The sequence below is a fragment of the Amblyomma americanum genome, chromosome 8, assembly GCF_052857255.1.
Source record: "Amblyomma americanum isolate KBUSLIRL-KWMA chromosome 8, ASM5285725v1, whole genome shotgun sequence".
NCBI classification, from domain to species: Eukaryota; Metazoa; Arthropoda; class Arachnida; order Ixodida; family Ixodidae; genus Amblyomma; species Amblyomma americanum.
In genome coordinates, this window is record NC_135504.1 from 122066995 (window position 1) to 122088101 (window position 21107).

General features: G+C 44.5%; 1 long non-coding RNA gene across 1 annotated transcript; it reads right to left on the reverse strand.

The window, feature by feature from the left end:
* Positions 1-1463: 1463 nt before the first annotated feature.
* Positions 1464-2436, reverse strand: LOC144100660 (uncharacterized). Its single transcript, XR_013307782.1, has 2 exons — positions 2349-2436; positions 1464-1921 (listed from the first exon to the last, which is right to left on the reverse strand). It is a non-coding gene; the product is annotated as an uncharacterized LOC144100660 (long non-coding RNA).
* Positions 2437-21107: the final 18671 nt, after the last annotated feature.

Sequence of the window (21107 nt, forward strand, 5' to 3'; positions counted from 1 at the left end):
CGGTGAACGTCAGGCACCACCACATATATTTTTTTCTGCCTTGCTTCCATGAAACTGCTGAAAGCAAGTTCTCTTTTCTCGCTTACGTAGCTGCTTAAGCACGCGTTTTGCGACAGTCAAGTCGGCTTTTTTTTAACTTTGGTGTGGATGTCGTTTTCATGGCACCTCAAACACTGTCATGCCTTAGCGCACTGGCGAAGCCTGGCCATAAAAACTAAGCTTGCTGCGTGCAAATTTGGTGTTTTTACGAAGTTCTTCTGAGCCGTGGCCGCGTCTATACAGGGCAGACCGATCGCTGCCTCAATGAACGATTATAGGAACAGGCTGCTTATTTTAAAAACCCATTCTAACAACCTGCCTAATTATTGTCTGAGCTGCAAATGTAATCTACTTTTTGGAAAAACAAAAGTTCTTGACCGTCATAAAGAGCCACTAGCAATGGAGGTTCTTGAGGCGTCATTCATTCTTAAGTTAGGAAGCTATAAGTGTGTAAGTGAAGCGTCGGTTGTTCTGGTGCGAAAGGAATCTGTTTCCAAATGCTGAGTAGCTTTTCGGGTATTGCTGCTTGAAGGTGGAAGAGGTGCTTCCGGTTTCTTTCGGTGCCATTTTTGTCGTCGTTCAGCATCTATCTTGCTTCAGCTTGCCTTATCTGGCCCCCTCATCTTAATCAGTGGATAGCTTGGCATGCGCATTCAGTTCCTCGAGCACGTAATTCTGCTTCCGATTCTTTCAGGTGCAACTTAGCGCTCTGCCTGTGTCCCTCTCTTGTCCTCGTTTATCTCGCGCTTAGCCCCCCTGCAAATCATGAATCTCAAACCGGCCCAAAACTCCACTTTACTCTTTTGTCTTTGTAATTGCACGAAAACAAGAATACGGCAAATTGCTGTTCCATTATATTACAGTAACGGCCTACTCTTTCTAGGCAGTCAAACGCCTCACTTTTATAATGATTCCAGCGCTCACACAGACTAGTTCTGACGGCCTTAAAGATCAGATAGGAGGCAAAACACGTTTTGAACTCCCACGACCTATTTTTTACCTTCACTCTTGTGCAAATTGTGGTTAAGATTTCGCCGCAAAAAAAGTTTGTCGACTTTCTGGAGTCCTTATTCGAAGCTAATGCTTCCTATGTTTCATAAATCGTGGAAGAAAGTTTCCAGAAGAAAAGAATATGATATTGGTAATATGCTTTGGGGAGTCCCCTAAGCATTCGTATCTTGGGAGAAATAACTCCTTCGTTTCCACCCAGGTGCACCACACAGCTGGGAAGGAAAGATATGAAGCTTCCACTGAAGCTTTCGATTTGAAGAAAACTTCTTGCTTTTTCGGGTTGCGAACGCGGGACCACCGCCTCACTGAAGCCGTTGGACCACGACCCGAGCCAACTGGGACGGCTAGCGTATGGCAGGAGGAGAGCGGTATTATCAAAATCTTGAACAGGCCACGATATTGGTCCAGTGTTCCACTTGGGCAGGCGCCATTGAGTATTTACTTCCTGATTATAGATATGTTATTGTACAAATTGTATCGAAAAAGGTATTGCCAAATTTTTATTCATGAATGCTAGTACGTGACGAAATGTCTCCTATAAAAAAAAAACTGGATGTCATGCTATTATTGCATTTTTTTCAGTCCAATCGTTGGTGGTCTCTTTGCTGTGTCGGCAGAACCGTGCGCGAAGGGCTGGTGAGAAATGGCCAACACACTGGCCTCACGACACAACTTTTGTGCATCGTGCCTCATTGAAAATCTTGCTGGCGAGACTTCTGTAGTAGTCCGTGACATTTCTAAGGGCCTTGAGGCGACTGTGCTTTCCAAACTTGTTCCTCGTCCCGCACTCGTTGGCGTAGTCGTCGTAGTCAACGTCGTATGCGGCGATGCCGAATGTGACGTCCAGCGCTGTGTCCTTGAGCTTGCACAGCTGCGTGTAATCATTACAAAAATAAAACATCCACACGGATTTTTTAAAACTGTGTTTCTAAGATCAACACCGCTTTTTGGAGAGATTTATGTTACGGATTACTGGATACACAGATAAATATGAGGAAGAACATGGAAGAAGCTTGCGACCAGATGTACATGACGCGTTTTCGCCCTGGGAAGCCGCCCATTAAACAATAAATTCGCCAATAAAAATAAAAAAATACCTAGCTTTGTCAGTAGTAGTGACACCAGGCGGTCATAATAAGATTTCTAGCACCACTCAGCAAACTTCGGTTTGAAAGCCTGGGTGATTTTCTAGGCTATTACGGTCTAGTGGAACAAGCATGCTGAAGTGTGCACAATGCAAAACTTTTACAAACAAAAGGGAACTGAGTTCTCGGAAAGATGCGACAAGAATCACGTACTTTTGCAGCCAGTCCCGCTTCGTTATCGTACGCAAACAAAGTCCGGTTCTTTGCATCGTAAGTCAGCATGGCGTAATGTTGGGTCTGGTATCTTGGTATCTGCGGTATATACAAGAAAAACGGCTGACGCAGTACACTTGTTCACATGTGCTGCTCACTCTGTCCTATGTCCGCCGTCTCCCATTTCGAGGCGGAATGCGGCCGTCACGCCATATTGTGAGCTTTGTCCATGGAAAGGTGGAGCCAATAGAGAAGCCTACGAAGATTCACGACATCAGTGACTGCTGCTGGTGGCATTCCGACGAATTCGTTGTAATGATGGGGCATACCAATGATGCTACTTTTACCCTAGTGCGCATTCCGTGTTGAAGCCTATGGCCCAGGCTTCAGCGCTGTCTTCAACATGGCGTCGTTTACTCTTATTTGTAATTTAGTCACGAGGAGTCTGCTTTCATTACAGCAGGTATCTTTTTATTTCCATAATTTCGAGTCTCTGCGCAGATAGCTGATCAGCAAAAATCAATTTAGCCCAGGACGTAAGAAGGGAATGTTGCGCATAATTCAGGCGTGGTTTTTTTTATAATGAAATCAACGGCGAGTGCATTACTTTAGAAAAACACCTTCTTTTATTTGAGAACTTTAAAGTCCTTAAGTGTAGCAAAAACCAAATCTTTATTTTTTATTCTTTATTCAATATTTACCCCGCATTGCCCCAAGGCGTTACAGCACGAGGGTTACAAATTTGCAAAAAAGATATGTTCATTAACAGATCACACTTGCACTTCCGATAACTGATTCTACTATTGCACACTCTTGACAAAAAATGAATTGGCAACCAAGTTTGTCCTGGCACGGTACTCACGAATTATGCAAGAATGATCATGTCGTTTTGAAACGTAAAAGGGCTGTTAAAAATAATTTTCCCGATCTTATGCCGGCTCAATTGTGAAATATGGAGTAGAAAAGTTTTAGCATTACCTTCCTTCTATGAGAAGCAAGGAATTCCCATTGCAAATAACTTTTCATTTCCGTACAACTAACTCTTCGCCCGTACCTTCCCAAGACGAACCTTGCTGCCCTGTTGTCAATACTCTCCAGCTTGTCAATCACGATTGCTGTGCAGGGTCCTATACAACACAGGCATATTCCATGATAGGTAGCACACGTGACATGAAAGCCGTTTTCGTGATGTTTTGTTGCAAACACTTTGAATTACGTTGAAGGAAATTCAGCGCCCTACCAGCTTTGCTAACCACATGATCCACATGTGCACTCCATGAACCGTCATTCGACATTATAACACCTAAGTATTTGTATGTGCATTGCTGACTAGCTAATGCATTATTTATACGATACTCAGCCAAAATTGTGTTCTTTTTTCGCGAAAAGCAAAGGTGGGCACATTTTGCTGTATTCAAATACGTTTTTCTTTTCAAACACCATCGCTAGTCTAGGACAGACATATGCCCAGGTGTTCTCCTCCTCAACCCTTATATACAGCTGACGGCGATACAAACTTCATCTTCCATAATGTTACCACACTCTAGAACATTTGGACCACATTAATGCACTTGGTATGCAACGTTATACGTGCCCGCTACCAGTTCATCATTTTGTTCTTGATACAGTCCCAGGTAGGCAAATATGTAATTGTGGAGCAGGACGCGGGAGTGTTCTCTTCTGAAAAAACTATAAAGCTGGCATCAAATGTGGCTTCTTTGGCGTTAGACGAAGTGCTTCGTACACCTTTTGATACTATATAAAATTACCTCAACAGAAGCTTAGCCACTTGCGCTCCTCCAATTCTACACTCCTCAACGCAAGGAGCCACTCTCGAAGAGCTAAGTAGCCGCAACCTCTGATCTCTTCCCCTCAGGATACTCGTTCTAGAGGGTGAGGCAGCAGATAATGTAGCTGCGCTCGCTCACCTGTGTGTAGCTCCCAAATGATGCCGCTATGGGATTCTTTTCACAGCGCGAGAAAAACTGCAGCGGCTCTCCCTGAGAGGCTCTTGTCCAGCGGCCTTTCATAGTTACCGAGACAAGGGGAAGGGTCGGCAGCTGTCGCCTTTCCCACTCCCCGGCGCCAACGGGGCCGTGCGACTGCGTGATAAAGAACACAGGGGAATAATTCATAGGGCCCTTTGATCTTGTCACTCACATACTGGGTGTTTCAGGAAATACCGCCACTGATTTTTCTTTTTAAATTGGCTTGCTGAGCCATAAGATGCCTTTTGCGGGAAAGTAATAGTGTTTGAGGTTGACGCCAGAAAAAAATGTAAATCCTGTTCACGGGTAAGATGGCCAACTAAATATAATATATAACGTTTTAACCTTTGGTGTCGGGCGCTTGGTTGTGATTAGGCATATTTAGCCAGCTGTAATACTCACATTATTTTTTAGAATTTAAATATTGCGTATAACCTCGGCACTGGGGCGCAGCGAATTCTAGCGCTCCCACGCGCCATTCCGAAATAGCGCAGATACGGAGTGTACGAAAACAGTGTTTGCAGAAAAGTACCGCCATTGAAAGAACCAAAAAATAAGGTAAAAACCTATTTATCTGGCGGAACGTACGCGGGAGTCAAACTTTGCGCGCACTGTTTTCCACGGGCCATTCCGCTTGCCCAGACCAATTGGCCGTCTATTTCCAATTCCCAACAGTTGCGCTGTGCCTGAGGTCGATGAGCTAGAGCAAGAGTAAGCAGCATCGAGAGGTTGTGCGTGCGCAGTTCCCAACTTCCCCTTGGAAGTGCTAAAGAGGAGCGTATTGACAGGAACGGAAGCGCTGGGGTCGAGGAGGTGGAGAAAAAAAAAGGGTAAACATAAAACATTGCAGTATGACCTAGCGATGCACCGTTTAGTCTGCTCCTGTAATTGGCTCATTGTTTGCATGTTTTCAATTACCTAGGCCCAGCTAAGCGTACACGGTGACTTTTACGTACGTCCATGCTGTTCAGGTGCTATCAGACGCTCGAGCACACTGAAATGTTTACCTCAAAACATCAAACGGCCAGGGTGGGCATAAAATATAGCAAAGTAAAGACAACTGCATATAATACCGAAAGTTACTGGACAATTCCAGCCCTCAATCACGGCGTGCCTTTGAAACAAAACACAGCACGAGAATTTGACGCATTTTTCATTACAAGGTAAGCTGATGGCTACCGGAAAGGGAGAAGTCGCCTATGGTGAAAGGATTCGAACAAACGACCATGACGGTGGTCGTTTCCATTCCAGAGCTCAAGTTTTTGACCAGCAGTGCTGTGCGGGGCGGGCCATTTCATTTCCTAGAAGAATAGCAAAACGACAGTGGGCTTATTTAAAAACGAGCAAACACCAAATTAAACGCAGCAAAACCCTTTAGACGTTCGCTTCCTGAGTTGCAGACTTCATACGAGGATATCGCGAAAAGCCTGGAACGTAGATGCTGTCTCACAGTGTATAAGAAAAGTAAAAATAGAAATTTGTGTTTCGAGACCACCTCGATCTGTTCTTTAGGGATGACTGATAGACGAGCAAGCAGCAGCAGGGTGTGGGTTTCGCTTTCCTTTTGCTATCACGTGGCGAAAACCATTTACATGGGCGTAAAATAGAACTCCTGTTTACCGTAGCCTTTGTGAGTAAGATGTGCCACGACTCAACATGATTCCTCTTAACATTATGACGTTTAACGGCCAATAACGGGCAGAGCGCCGAGTTCATTTACCGGGCGTCTTTTTTTTGTGTTATCCGATTCCCCACTTGAGGATTTTTGTCTTGCCGATGTATGAGGCCGGGCACTCGGAGCAGGGAATTTTTTAGACAGCGTCCTGTTGCTTTTTTAAGGGGGAGGGGCGCGGTTTTGTGCGGGGTAGGAAGCGGGTGATCGTTGAGACGGATTTGTGAGCCACGCAGACGTCATGTTTCCGTAGAATGCGTGCCACGATATATGGTTGGAGCTGAGATCGACGGAAAAGTGTGAGTGTCGAATGACCCTACTACGTATTAGGTTAACCTGGCCACGAGAGAAAAAAATTATGTTTTCACACGGATGAGATTACCCGCACATGACAGCCACACGGGCATTTCGCGTGCGCTGCTTCCTCAAAGACTTACACTGGGACCTCACCCTTGTGCTTTTTAAACATCCCCTATCGCGTTGCTGGGTTTTGGGTGCCAGACCGTGTAGGAATTGCCGCTTATGAGCTGGCCAATCAGCTTGCCCAATACACATTTATATGGAGAACGAAGATACTCTGGCCTTTCCCTCCCATGGCCGAGGAGGCACACATTTTAAAGGAGACCATGAAATATTACACTTGCTTCCTACAGTCACTGTACACACTAGTTCCACCACAACCCCAGCATAGCAGCTCTCAGACTCCCAAGTTGAGCGGCGTACAGTACAACACACTCATCTTCCCGATCCTCCTTTTCCTCTATTATTTTGGCTATTTCTCCTGCCCAGTAGCCTATTCCATTACTCGAATATGTAACGTCTCCTTTCCCCTTGACGCGCTGCCATCCGTTCTCCACACTACCGATGAAATGAAGACGCAGTCGTCACTGACGACACTCGAAAACAAAAAGCCGTTTGGAAGCCCGAAATGAGTTTCTACCCAAACCTCCATCCTGCTCAGTGCCCCGTGTGGCTGGCTTCAGCGGCTCACGTCAGCAATCGGGATCTTGTAGGCTTGGCGAAAATCAGATAGGTAAATCTCGTCTTCATAAACCCAACAGCCGAGATTCACGTCAAGGTTAGGACTAAGTAAGGTCAGTCCAAAAGGATGACAAGCCGTCTCCATAAATTTGATTCCAGCGTGTGAACAGTCAGACCGCGACCGCACGCGTAATAAACCGGCACCTACAAGCTCAGCTCATGCACTGCCCTCTGATGTGTGAAAAGGAATTAATTGAATTTGCGGACAAGGTCTGCGAGACAAACCCGCTTTGACGCCCGGTTTACGGGGCAAGACCTCTCCACTCCTGGGCCTGACTCGACGGCGCTAACATGAATCTACCAACCAGTTCTCTGTCATACGGAGTAGCTGAACTCGATTCTACGCAGTTCATGCAAATGAAAAATAAGGTCTGTCTCCTACAAACTAGCTTATTCACAAAACACAGAGTGCCAGAAAAGACTGCGAAGAAGCACTCTGAGCGGGCCTCGTGACGATATCCGTTCCAGGGGCGGGAAGCTTCACTTATGCGAAATATTCGCAGGGTCGTGCGGAATTCGTGGCATAAACCTCAAGATAAGAGGCTCTTCCTACAGCATTTCCCCGAGCCTTTCGCTTAAGTCACGTTATTTTCTCGCTTTGTTGACTATTCCATAATAGAAATAACCTTCTCCATGTTTTCGCCGGATTCTTAAACAAGATTGTACACCGTTTATTTAAGCGAAATTTATTGCCCCAGGGCATTAATGATGGGTGAAGGTGTGATGAATGATGTAGTAGAGATTAAATGAATGGAAAAAGGTTAGCGGCTTTGATGAAGTCCAGTAAAGAACGATGGTACGGTCCCTTCGTCCAGGCAATGTATGGCGCAGGGTTGCTTTGTGAAAGACCTGCTACCATCAGATGCTGGATCCTTGTAGGCTTGAGAGCTGGGCAGTCCCACAGTAAGTGATGTATGTCGGCTTCAATGTCCTCGTGTTTGCATATCGGACACCCTGGCCGAGGAAACAAATCTCGGTACTGAGGCCACTTCCGAGTGATGGCTGGTGTGAGGGCAACCCCGACCCGAATCCTCCTAAGCGCAACCTCCTCTGCACGGGTAAGACCGCAAGGAAGGGTTACCGCACACGGAGGGATGAGAGCACGTGTGCGGTGCCGGAGGAGTTCCTTTCTTGATGAAAGGAGGGTAAAATTGTCCAAATGAAGGATCCGAGGCGGTGATGAGTTTGTATTCGCGAGGCGGGTCGCTAAATCTGCCTGGCTTTGATAGGTCAGCAGATCCCTTGGTACCCACTCAATACGTACTGGCTGCGGGATGCGTGCCACGAGCCGGTGGATGGCCTGACATGTTGCACAGCGGCTAATACATCGTAGCATCCGGACAACTTGAAGGGAGTCAGTGCGCATGACAACGCGGGCCGCAGAGCATAGTTTTGTCGGCCGCGGAGCAGAGTGCTTCTTGAACTGCAACGAGCTCAGCACAAAATGACGAAGGGGGTTCCGTAAGCTGAAACCAAGAGGTTTGAATTTCGTAGTAGTTGAAAGTGTGCGTTTTATGTTCAAATGGAAACAACCTTACCAAGTTCTAGTTTTGAAAATTCGATACATCAATTCGCAATGTTCAGCTAGTAGAATCTTTGCATTTTGCCAACAGTTTATCTGCTTAGATGGTGTAGCTAAATACAAGGTTGTATATTAATGATCAGCACTTAAAGTTTATACAACAGATTGCTGTCTTGCAGAAGACTGCATATTCCGACCACAATATCTAGCCTTACTCTCTGAGACTGCTAAAAGAGTAGCGCATCATGATAGCTCAATTACGCATTGGAACCATACTGCATGGAGGACGCTGCATTTCGTCGCATACTGGCCTTACAGAACGCAAAGAGTATCTGCATCACAGACCAATCAAAGAACTCAGTGCATGCCAGTTTCTTTCCCGCTTTCGGATGCGAGTGAAAGATTGCTTCCGAATAACAAAGACTTGCGCCTTTGATTCCGCAAACCATCTCACCATGTCGTACGAGTAGCTGCCGCGCGTTTCTAGGGCTAAGGGGACGGCTGATAAACGGGTCGGCGGCATGACAGCGCAGTTGTCGACGGTGTTGTCCCCGAACGGAAAGTGGCCGTACACAACGAGCAAGTCCGGGATAAACTCAAGCCTCCTGCATGTCAACGAGATTGGTGTGAACTCAGTGAAGAATGTTCTTCAGACGACGCATAGACAATAGGCGCAAACATACAACGCATACTGTAGAACAGCCTAAATGCTGTTCAAAGGAACATAGCTCTCTGTGAGGCTGACTGTAAGCCCATCTATAAATTGCGAAATCGGGTAATGAAAAGTTCAATATTATTTTTAATTATCCAGCGAAATAAAATACCTGAGTATGTTACGGGGGTTAAGCTCATTACGACTATTTTTTTTTTAAATCACAGCGTATAGTAGCCCAGCACTGAAAATTTTCTGTTAACCAATAAGAGTGCTTTTTAAGGAGCTCCAAAATACGGAAGCACTTAGCTTGAAACTGGCAGTTAAGTGCGCTTTAATTCCTTCTTTTCCCTAATATTTTTTCATGGACTCATTATTTTTGAATGGTGTGGGTGATTACTTATACGGTTAGCAAAATTTCGAGGTAACTCGCGGCAGGTTTTGCCTCAGCAGAAGGACACAGATAAATTATTTTCTGAATATTTCGTTTATGTTCATACTTGAAATGGATGGCTCACTTTATAGAAAGTTTGTCATTGCTTTCATTTGATACGTTGTTTTACACCGCCCCTCATTCTTACATGCTTCGCTGTTAGGGGATTAGCGACAACCCACATCTTTAATTACTTAGCAACCCATTCAGTCAGCAAACGTGTGGATTTTTAATCCATTCTTTCTTCGCGCTTTAAAACTTAAGCGTCTTAATCTAATGCTCTTTAGCGAATTCGCCCTTTCTTCTCCTGCAACGCTTCTAAATAGATGCATATTCATTGTCGGTATAGGCAAATAAGGCCAGTCTATAAACCGGTATATATTTAGAGGGATACTTGTCTGCACTTTCTGCACACACATCCCTCGACATGCTTTCATGACAATTGCTGCTTGCATTGAATTAACCATCTTTTCTACATGAAGACGTAAAATTGGTCCACAAAGTTGAATGTCACTGCCAACGCTCAATTTTTGGATGTTTATGTAACCCGCTAGGAATCTTTGACGCCTTAGCTTTTCCTTGGGTCATAACTATCTATAAATGTTCAAAAACCTTAGAAAGAAAATATTCTTCATGTTTCAGCACGTCTCGTATTTCATTATCGCCTCCAAGAACTACTCTTCTGCATTTCTAGAAAAATTTGTTCAGTTCAACTTTTGTGCACACAAACTTCTTTCATTTCTTCAGCGCCGCTAGTTCTATCAACAGAGGCGGGCAAATAATTCTTTCTGACGTATGCTGAGCTGCCACTATCCTACATCACTGGAGAATTGTGGGGTTGTTATTGCGAGTTGTGCAGTGTCATGGAGATCCCAGTCAGCTTTCAGCGCGTACGCGCAGTAATTTCTAAGGTGTTTAGTTGGCATAGTTGGTTTTTGGATGTTTAAAATACATTGCGCGAAAAAACACGCAGAGAAGAAGGTGAAGGAACATGCCGTCGTCCAGTCTACCTCTGCGCACATCCAAAGCCACCTCCTTCTGCCTGTGCCTTTGATGCGTTCCTACGTGCCTTAAGTACTGACACCCGTGTCATAGCGCTTTTGAAAGCTTTATACCGTATTCATGACCATGGGCTCTACAGGACCATTGTACGGAATGTTTTTACTAAGACATGTCTAGAATGTCTCAGGACTTAAGAAATAAGAAGCCGATTCTTGACTTCGTTTGTACGAACAACGATTGAACGGAAACAGTCGTGTCAGGTTCGCAGTTTCCGCGGCCACGGGAAACTCTTTAACACAGTGCACAGTTGCCAGCCCAGGAGTTAACCGTTTATCGAAGCTAGTAGTAGCGTCCACAATGCTTCCTTCTGGTTTAGCGGCTCTAATGTACAGTGTTAAGAAAGCATACCTGCAAGAATCAGCCACTGTGCAACATAAATCATATGCGGCGCCATATGTTTTCCGGAGCACTGCTCGTAACTTTTCTTAGGCATTTTCCTCGGGCTTCCTTAGACACCTGTGGCCTATACCCTCAAACTACGTAAGTTGTCAATTACCGTTTACTTGAGAAGCGGTACTCACTTGAACTCGTCGTTAATGAAGTATATCCACTCCCTGGCTGGAGATGCAAAGAGAGAGCTGTGAGCGCCCGACGATTAAGCGCTCTCTGGCTCTGGGCAAAGCGGTCTAGAATCTGTCAAAGGCGGAAAGAAAAAAATGTGACTGTGTGGGGATTTCTGACAAATTTCGTGGTATGGTACAGCCGGTACTTTCTCGTTTTTTTTTTGATGAGGAATCAAAGTCCCGCCTGCAGAATGGCGCAACATTGATGAAATTAAGCCATCCGAAACGAGGAAAAGGGGATGAAAAGTTAGCCATAAAGACTTAGATCGACAACTTAAGCCGTTTCTATAGAAAGACGCACAAGCGATTATGCACTGTACCCTATCGTTCAGATCTATGCGGAGAGAGAGAGAGAGAGATAGAGGTAACATTATTTGCTCAAACCAATTGTCGTTGCCGGCGTCTTTAGTGGTCGGGTCCCTAATCGAGAACTTCGGCGGCCTTAGCTGTCCGGCATGCGCAGTCAATAAACCGTAGCTGGTTCCGCGCGTTGCAGCGCTACAGCGCGGGCTCCCACTGCTCCATAGGGGCGTTGGGAATCACCGGGACTGTTGTGGTACGCTGACAGCCCCATCTAATATGATAGCGAGTCGGTCTATCACCACACCAAAGACAGGTGTCCCAATATGTGGTCGGGACCATTGCACGGGTAAGAATTGTCTGCTGCTGCCACCAAGATATTGACTGCTACCTGTTTAGTTTGTTCTGTGGCGGAAGGTACTTTCGCCTGCCATCTTTGTAATATTCCAATATCTCTCCGTACATCCGGAGCGCGACTGACTCGTCCTCAACGCCTTACACATACGAGGAACTTCGGGAAGCGCAGCTAGTCTCACAGAGGGAAAGGCTCCTGCTCACAACAACTGGAAGAGCCTTCTTAAGACAACTGGGCTATCAAGACGGATCGAGCGTACGGTAGGCGTGTCCTATGAGATCAGGGGCCATTTAATGTAGCGCCTGTACCAACGTACATCCATCCGACCCACAACATGAGAAGGAAGCAGGCCAGGCCAATACGATTGAGCGGGTCTGTGGAAATCGCGGATATGCTGTGTACGTGGATGCATCAATTTCCAAAAGTGACCAGAAGGCAGCGGTTGTGGTAAATGACCACAGATGCAGCGAACTGCTCGGCGCATCGCTGCGGGGTTGCACGATTCGAGACGCTGAGGAGAACGCAGTTGCTTTAGTGGTTTCTTTTGAGAACATGACCAGAAAGCCCCTGACAGACTCCCAGAACGCGTGCTGGAGTTTCATGAACGGAATACTAGGGAAAAGGGCCGCCGATATCCTCAGAAGGGGCGACCATTCAATGCAAAATATCGGATTATACGGACACCCAGACACGAAGATATGAAAGGCAATCTTCAGGCCTACCGCCAAGCTCGAGGACACACCGACCGAGCAGATGCATCCGAAGTCTGTCGGTTGAGCAGAAGGGAGTTAAAATTTAAAAAGCATTAGGACCAGACGGTGATGAGGACAAAACTAGGAGTCAACGTAGGCGGCGCATGTAATGTGGGTCTTAGAATACCAGCGGTATATTGTAGTAACAATCTGAATTTTAAGGCAAACTAAATATATCCGGTATCCGGGGAAGCTAGGCTAAGAGTTCGATTAAGAAAACTTGTTGCCATGGTGGGCCCTCGACAGCGATAATTCGAGGCTTTTCTTGCAGCAGACATCGTCTGGAAATGTATTTTTGCTGTTATTGTTTCGTAAAGCAATGTTGTGTTCTAGCAATATAGCTAGCCATAGTTTCTGCTGATATCCTTATTCACACATTCTTAAGCCCATGACTGTGGTCGGACATCATCCTAGCTGCAACGCTGACGTGAACGTACACACTCTGTCATATCGTTAAGGAGGACGCGACTTATTATATCAGTAGATGGCTGAAGGAAGTTGGTTTCCTAAAATTCAAAATATCTGTTCAGTACAGCTAACTTTCCAAGTAGTATCGAAGTTTTGAGCGCTGCGATCTAAATAGAGGTGCTTTAAGAAGATTTTTTTTTCATCGACCGCGGTGGTGCGTGAACTACCCATGAAGTCGGCATTCTTTCAACTCCGGTAAGTTTGAGGAGCCGCGACCGGGGAGCGCCTTCTTCGCTTTTCAGAAAGTTTGCTTGTTCGTCACGGAAACTCATGTGCAAGCTTGATTCTCCTCGTAGAAGCAAACTCAGAAAAAGCTTTGGTTTCAAGATTTCGTCACACGACTGTAAGCGTCGGCTGCCCCAATAAACTGGCAGAGCATAAGCAAGAACCGATGTGCAGACGATAATCTTTAGCTTTAGTAGCTGTGCATGCTCGTCTGAAGTAACATTTTTGAGGTTTGGACTTGAGCAATATTAAAAACTTCGGGCGCTGGCTCCCTCTTCGAAAAGAACTAATGAATGCCACATTTTTACGGCCACAGCAATAGAAAGCCGCCTACTATCAATAATTGCAAGAAGTTTTTGTCTTCGGGCTGCTGCGAGTCTATTAATTACAGAGGGTGCCGTCTATCTATCGCGCCTGCGGAAAGTGGTTTGATCCGCAGTGGAAAGCGTCCGGCGCTTCTACGGAGGCGCTGCTGAGCTGTTCGGGCCCTATGGTTTGAGGTGCGCAGGTTTCTACCGCAAGCAGCATAAGACTGCACCACAGGGAGTCATTAAAAGCGAACCAAGTGAAAGTCCAGACAGCTAAGCAATGCTTCATTTAAAGCTGCGCCTATGGCGAAAAACGTGGCGCCCTGTGGAGAAAGAAAAATTGGTGTTTTTCCAAAAGCGCCTTTCTGGGCTGATGCTCGCATTGCGTAGCTGATTCCTTCAAGAGTAGTTGATTTATATTTACCCCGTTTACTTTGTTACTCTCTATGAAGTGAGATGCGATAACAATCTTATTTTCGGGCGATGAATTCTGAATGCGCGGCATCATACTTTGTTCGCACTCTACCACGTCTACAGCAACTACACCACAGAGAATGGCAAGTTTGTGCAAAAAAAAAGATTCTTATTACTCGTTCTAAGCACTAAAAATGTGCAGTGAAAGCTGTAGCAGTTTTCTAAGAAATGTTTTCTAGTTTGCTTGCTTTTTACGATGCGCAAAAGAGAAAAATATTGTAGAAAAAAGGTTGTTCAGATATCAAGCTGAAAGTTTGTGCACATAAGTTAGAAAACATTGCGAAGGAGCAAAATCACATTTTTTCTTGATCCATCAGAAAAGAACCGTTCCCACGGCTTTTAACGGGAGGACAAACCCCCTTCTCCAATTATGAGTTCAAGCGACATGCTTCCAGGCATCGCCGCTTGGGTGGTTATGCATTGCCAGTGCTCCATAACTTTTGAAGCATGGTTAATTATCATCCTGATCTATCCCAAATTTTACGAGTGATTCTACAGAAGCCTTCCTGCATGGCCTAGAGGCTAAAAGGTTGACAATTTTAGTTTTATAAAAGGACTAGACCTTTGTTACTATCTTATCTGTTAGCTTGCTCTAAATGTTGGAAGAGTATCTAAGAAAGCAAATCTTGAGTACCCTATTTAGGTGTCTCTGTCGATACGACATTTACGATGTTGTGCTGCCATTAAACCCCTTGTGGTGATTCGGCAGGCACGTTATAACGCTTTCTAGCAATTTATCGTTCTTATTATCTTCTAGATGTTATAGGGTCGCACTCTTAAGTATTATGATTAGAGAAGTATTAGCCGCACCATGATTCGAGACATTGCTATCATCATTTGACTTCGGGTAGCGTTTGGGGGCGTATCGAGAACTCCGGTGTGGTATATCCTCCGTTGCCAGAACACCTGAAGCGGATTCGGGTTGGTCCGCCTCAGATCGTTTCCCAATTGGTCAATGTGCCTGCGTAGAGACATTAAAAATCACATTATCGAGAACAAAACAAAAAATAAGAAAAGAGAAGCTTGTCTGCCCCGTGTTATTACGATCTACGTAAAGAGTCTAATTGGTACTTTCAGTGCCCCAGTATTGCAGCCAATATATTGAATAGGAGCAGAATATAATGCCTTGATCCTTTCTTTGGAGAGGACAAAAAAGAGCAAAAACACAAAGTCGCTGTCATTGCGATTGTTTTCTTTCTAGCTGCTGAAGGCATTCTCGATTCTAAATAACTCCCTAAAGCTTTTGATAAAACTTGTCGTAACCGTCAAGTGCCTTCAATTCGAGCGTAGAGCCATCGGACAAAAATGGCTTGGCAGAGAAAGCATGAAACACATTCGCTGATTAGTACTGCCGATGCAAAGAACGGAATAGAATGGAAGAAAAATAAGTGTCCATTTTTTTAGGGGCCCTGAACTTTCTGCTTGTGCTATATCAAATCGTCAATTTTCCAGTTAAGCGCGTTTGACCGGCTTAAACTGAGAGAATCACTCACTGAAACGCAAACGCTACTCCAAGCTTGGTCTTCCTATATCTTGCGACAGCACCCATGAATGTCACCAAGTCCGATCCGAAACGGTTGTCACCAAGAATATTCCTGCCGTCGGCGTATATCGAGTCGTAGAAGGCGATGTCGCAGAGGCCGTCACTTGCCATCACTCTATCCACCGTTGTCCTTCGGCCGTAGGTGCAAATCAGTATCTCGGGCCCGATGCCTGGAAATATATACGCCCATCCATTCACTGTTATCGCGTGCAGCGTACTGCGAGTACAAGAAAATAGGTATGCCGGTAATGCTGATGACGACTTCATTTTTGATGGTGTGACGGCGATTTGCCCATAGATTGCCATTGCTGGCGCGTTTGATCTGCACAATACCAAAATAGTTTGGTTCGGTATTTTACGCTTCATCACAAAAACGTATTCTGAAATACAATTATTCTCGGCCGTTTTACACTTAACAAATGGTGTATCCAGTTGCGGAAAGCGTTTACCTATTAAAAAGTTGGCGCCCGCCTAGGTGCACTTGGCAGTGAACTCCACACCTCCAGTATACCAGGCCAATGTTAAAACAATTGATGGGCCACTGCGTTAGCAAGAAAGATGCGATTAAATTATTCGATAAAGGTGAGCCTCTGCTGCTCGCTTTCCTTAAGAACTTCTAGCCTCCGCCGCATTCCTACTATATGTAATGTATTTACGAAACCACTCCTAGACATCCCGCTCTTTGAAATGCGGATTGTAGGTGACATCGAACTGCGATGGAAGTTAGCAAAAAGCGATTGCAATATTGGTGGCTCAAAAACAAAGAAGTGACATAAGGTTACAAGGTTAGAAAAACGTATTTAAAAAACGACGAATTTTATTAACAGTTTACGACACAGATAAATAAAAATAAAGAAAAAAAGCCGTGCATGGTGGCAACTGCCACCACCCTGTTTCAAAGTGGACGCTACTATCTTCTATCCATCCGTACATATGTGATCATCTGTGTTCCGAACGTAGTTTTCCTTGCTCTCCAAACCATGGGTGGCCAGCCCTTTCTCTAGATACAGCATGCTGGAAAGTAAGCTCTCGCCAAAACTGGCAGAGCTTTCTTGTCGTTGCAGGTCATGCATACTACTGACAAATACTGACCACTGTAAAGGTCCCTTCGATTGTAAAAGCAGATTTTGTGCTTATTTCACATTCAAAACGACAGACTTGAATATAAAATTGTCTTGTGGAACTGCTTTCATCAAGGGTGAAATTGCTGTTTCATATAACAGTTTTTGAGCTTGTACCACAAAATAAAAAAAGCACTCGGGAGCAGGCCTGAGGAAAATGCCAAAGTGACTTCCAGGTTGGAGGTGTGACGACAAACTCAAAGGCTGAAATATTGCTTGCTATTTTGGAATATTATTTCGATTCTTAATTCTGTATTTTCGCAACCAAATAGGTTTCGTGGTTGTTTATTTTCGGTCACCCATTTGGACTCCCATTTCTGAAGTTCAGGGCCAATAGCAAGTCTATTGACATGGCTTGGAAGTTTGTTTGGCTCCTGTGGCCACAGATGTGTACGCAGGCTGCTTCTTACATGCTAGCAACAAGTAAGTAATTTCTGGGCAGCAGTTTATGAACACCTTGCATTGCTGACAAAGAAGGTGACCATTCATTTCGAATGACACGCTGCTGTCTGAAGCATAGGGTCTGAGAAACGTTTGCAACGTGGCATGGAACAATGATGGTCTCGGGGTTCAAGAGCGTGACACAGCATTTCAGTGAACTTCCACCCTCAGAGCTCCAACCGACATCAGACCAGTGGATACAAAATTGTTGTTGTTGTTGTTGTTGTTGTTAGCCTATCAAAAGATGGCACATAGCCACACTGGGAGGTCGGCCAAGAATCGGGTGTGGATACAAAAAATCAGCAACAGTGAGTGATATTAAAGCAGGTCGTTTCAAATCGGCGCCCGCAGAGTTAGGTACGGGCTTTCAGCAGATCTGAACATTCATAACGCTCACGTGAGTCGTGACACCGTGCATTCGCAGGAGTGTTAGAAAATAAAGTAATTGGAGGATGTGCTTCAGCAACGTACTTGCATCGTACAAGTTCCTATTCAGAAGTACTGCACTCCGAAATTACCTCATCTCTATTGTGGCCATTCGCTAGGGTGACGAGAGTCTTGCGGTGAACATCCTGTATCTTTTATCTTCAGCGAGATTTTTTACATTCTTTCCGACTGGTAAATGCTAGATCGCAGCATACATTCTTTCTCTTATTAAATGCTTTGTTAATTTACCTGCACAACCTCCCTTAGCGGGAACGACGTAAGAGAATCTTTTGAGATATTCGAGCAAATTATTTGGTAATATGCACTCTTTGGCAAACAGCAAAAGGGCCAGCAAAGCAGTCAAAGACGGTGACCCGCTTTCTTGCGAAATCGATTGGATGCATGCAACCGCAGAGACAGCAGAGACAAGCGTAGACATGTCCTTGCTGATCGTGAAGAGCTGAAATATTTTTACATGCTGCGTTTACGCGCCACCAGTTTCAAGTGACCAGCCATTCTTACCGCCTTCTTGTTGGCGTACTGTGCCATATGCTTGTCACCGATTTATGCAGAATTAATTCTTGCTTGAATGCCTGTCCTGTGACCCTGCCTACTAAAGCACTCCCTGAAACTTCTACTGGTTGCAGCTGACAATATCGATGAACTCATAAAGAAGCGTTTGTGATTGGAGAAATTTGTATTCTACATTTTCCGAGCCTAGGTTACAAGCTGCACTGTGATAGTCAGAGGAGCTTATATTGCCACAAGAAAAGAAACAAACGCGCACATATTAAACTATTCGTACCTTTGAATCTAAAAGGCGAGGAGTCTGGATTCTAACGACATGCTCGGTGGTTCATTTACCGGCAAACATGAAATTTACTTCTCGGGCAACTCCATCAAGCAAAACAAACGTTCATTGAACATGCACCAGTAAAATGAAAGTGGTGGCTCTTATAGCGTGAACATTCAAAATAATTATTACAGATGAGCCTCACTGCCTTGTTTTTAGAGGATTTCAGGACGTTCGAAAATCTCTTGTCAAGAAATCCTGGGACTGAAGACGATTACATCCAACTCCTTAGAAAGGTCGGATTCACACTTTTGTGCAGTGTTATGAAATGATAATAATGCTTTGTTCCAAAACATATCGTCTCGATAAACGTCTCTCTCTTTGTAGAACACTGGCTCAATTTGATGGAAAGGATAGAGGATCGTGTGAAACAAGGATGTTAGAAAGAGGTTCCATAGAGGAGGGCTGCGCATTTCTTTGAACCAGCTCGGATTCTATAACCCTCTTACACAACTAGCCCCCATGAATATGTGACCGAAATGACCTGCAGTCGATGCCGTTACTTCGGGCTTGGCAGCTGTGCTATCCTGGCGAGTGCAAGTGTGCAGGAAAGCGGGACGCGGCACGACGTTCTCAATAGTGACTGTTTTACTCACCCATCAACGGTGGAAGGGTCGTCAATGCTTCCGTCGTTGGGGTCGGTGTGGTAGTAGTAGTGCGGGAAGCTGGCACTCGCACCTCTACCCTCACGCTATGCATGACGACCGGTGGAAGGGTTTTACGCTCATTTCTCTCATTCTCGGTCGTGGTAGAAATGGTCAAGGAAGCTGCAGGGAAGTATCAGTCTTCAGCTTCTAACTACGCAGCCTTTCGCGTTAAAATACGTGACCTCGCATGACCCAAACTGACCAGAATTTAAAGAATTTCGAAGCTGCCATGTCGATGGTGGCCAATTAAGATAGGACGCTAATAAACATCAAACGATGCTCATTATGAGTCTTCCCAATAAAAGGCGAAAATATGCAGTTATACTACCACTCCATCGTTTCAAACTTGTGTTTGTTTTTCTTCACCATCGCACTGAAAAAACAATTATGGATACAGATGTGCGGTGTCTTTTTTTACAAAATATGTTCTTATATGTGATTATAAATTAAGTTTAACACACAATGTACATGAGATTTTTTTCAAGGGATAAAAGGATACGAAAGAAAACAACGTGGGATAAGAGGCATGCTTGTTATGCTTTCTGCTTCATGATCCAACAGAAAGTTGATTTCCTAACCCAATAAGCAGCAAGGCGATACTGACACGTGTGCACCCAAATCTTCAATGACAGGAGAAAAGCTGACACAATACAAGCGAACTGAAGCCATACTTAATGAGACAGTTTAAAATCATATTATTTTTGAAACAATGCCAAGACTGATCTCCCTCTGGCGGGTATAAAGTGATGCTGTCATCTACTCTTGGTGCCCTGTGAACACTGCACTTTGAAAGCCTTTGTGCTTACCTCCCCTGAGCACAAACGCAGTGATGGCGACAGACGCGCATACGAGCAGCAGCATTGCGCTAATCATCAGCATGACAGGATTTCCGCTGCTTTCCCTGCAAAAAGAAGAATAAACATGCTTGAAAGAAACGCAAAATCATTTCCGGCATTTTGCAGCCTTGTTTACAACTTTTCTAGATTGAAGCTAACCCACTTATCTCTGTTATCCGGTATCTTTCACATCATGGATGGCTCTGATAAGAATATCGAAAGTTCCAGATTACCTAATGTTTCCTGATTATTATGTCGTTTAACACAATATTGCTTCATACCAAACGTGAAAGGCACCAAACAATTTCGGAGAAATTATTTCAACAATTTATTCGTGCCGCCTGCTTCATCTTTGTTTCTTTTCTTTTCTGTGTTGAAATAAACACTATTATAGAAGCTAGTGCGAAAAAAATGGCCGCGAAATAATTACTTCCTAGTGATATATCCTTTGACGTGAACGAGTTTAACGTCGCCAACTATTCTTGATGCATAGCTCGTGCATAAAGGTCACACGCGCACTGATACTCTGCTGGTTCGCTCCCACTCAAAGTCTGTTTCTGGCTTAATTATGGCATAAGGTCACTAGTCAAGTGCCTCATACTACGATGATTTTCTGTTTCCTATTGTTGCATCAGACAATACGTAAAGTTAATCGAGATCACTATTGACTTCGGCTCCAAAGTTTTATTAAAACTTTGCAGAAATTACTAACGAAAGGTGATGAAAGCGATGAGGAGTGTAAAAAAAAATGTTCGTTTGGTTGAAAAATCAAATAGGTTAAAAATTTAGCTAAAAAATTATGTTATCCATTAGGTGGCGCTATAACGGGAGCCTGTGTTCTACACTGTTGGTTCGGCGAAAACCGGAGAGTTCTCCAAACATGTTAGACACACGGAATGATTTCGCGAGTGCCGTTTAGACTTCATCAGAATTGTGAAACTCGGTTAATTCTATTTTTTTTTCGAGCCTTTAGCGAGTTATAATACCTACTTCCATAAAAAATATAGGAAGAATAAAAGCGATTTTCGGTAATTGATTTCCGCAAATAAAAAGAGGAAGTGATAGAACTCTCGATAG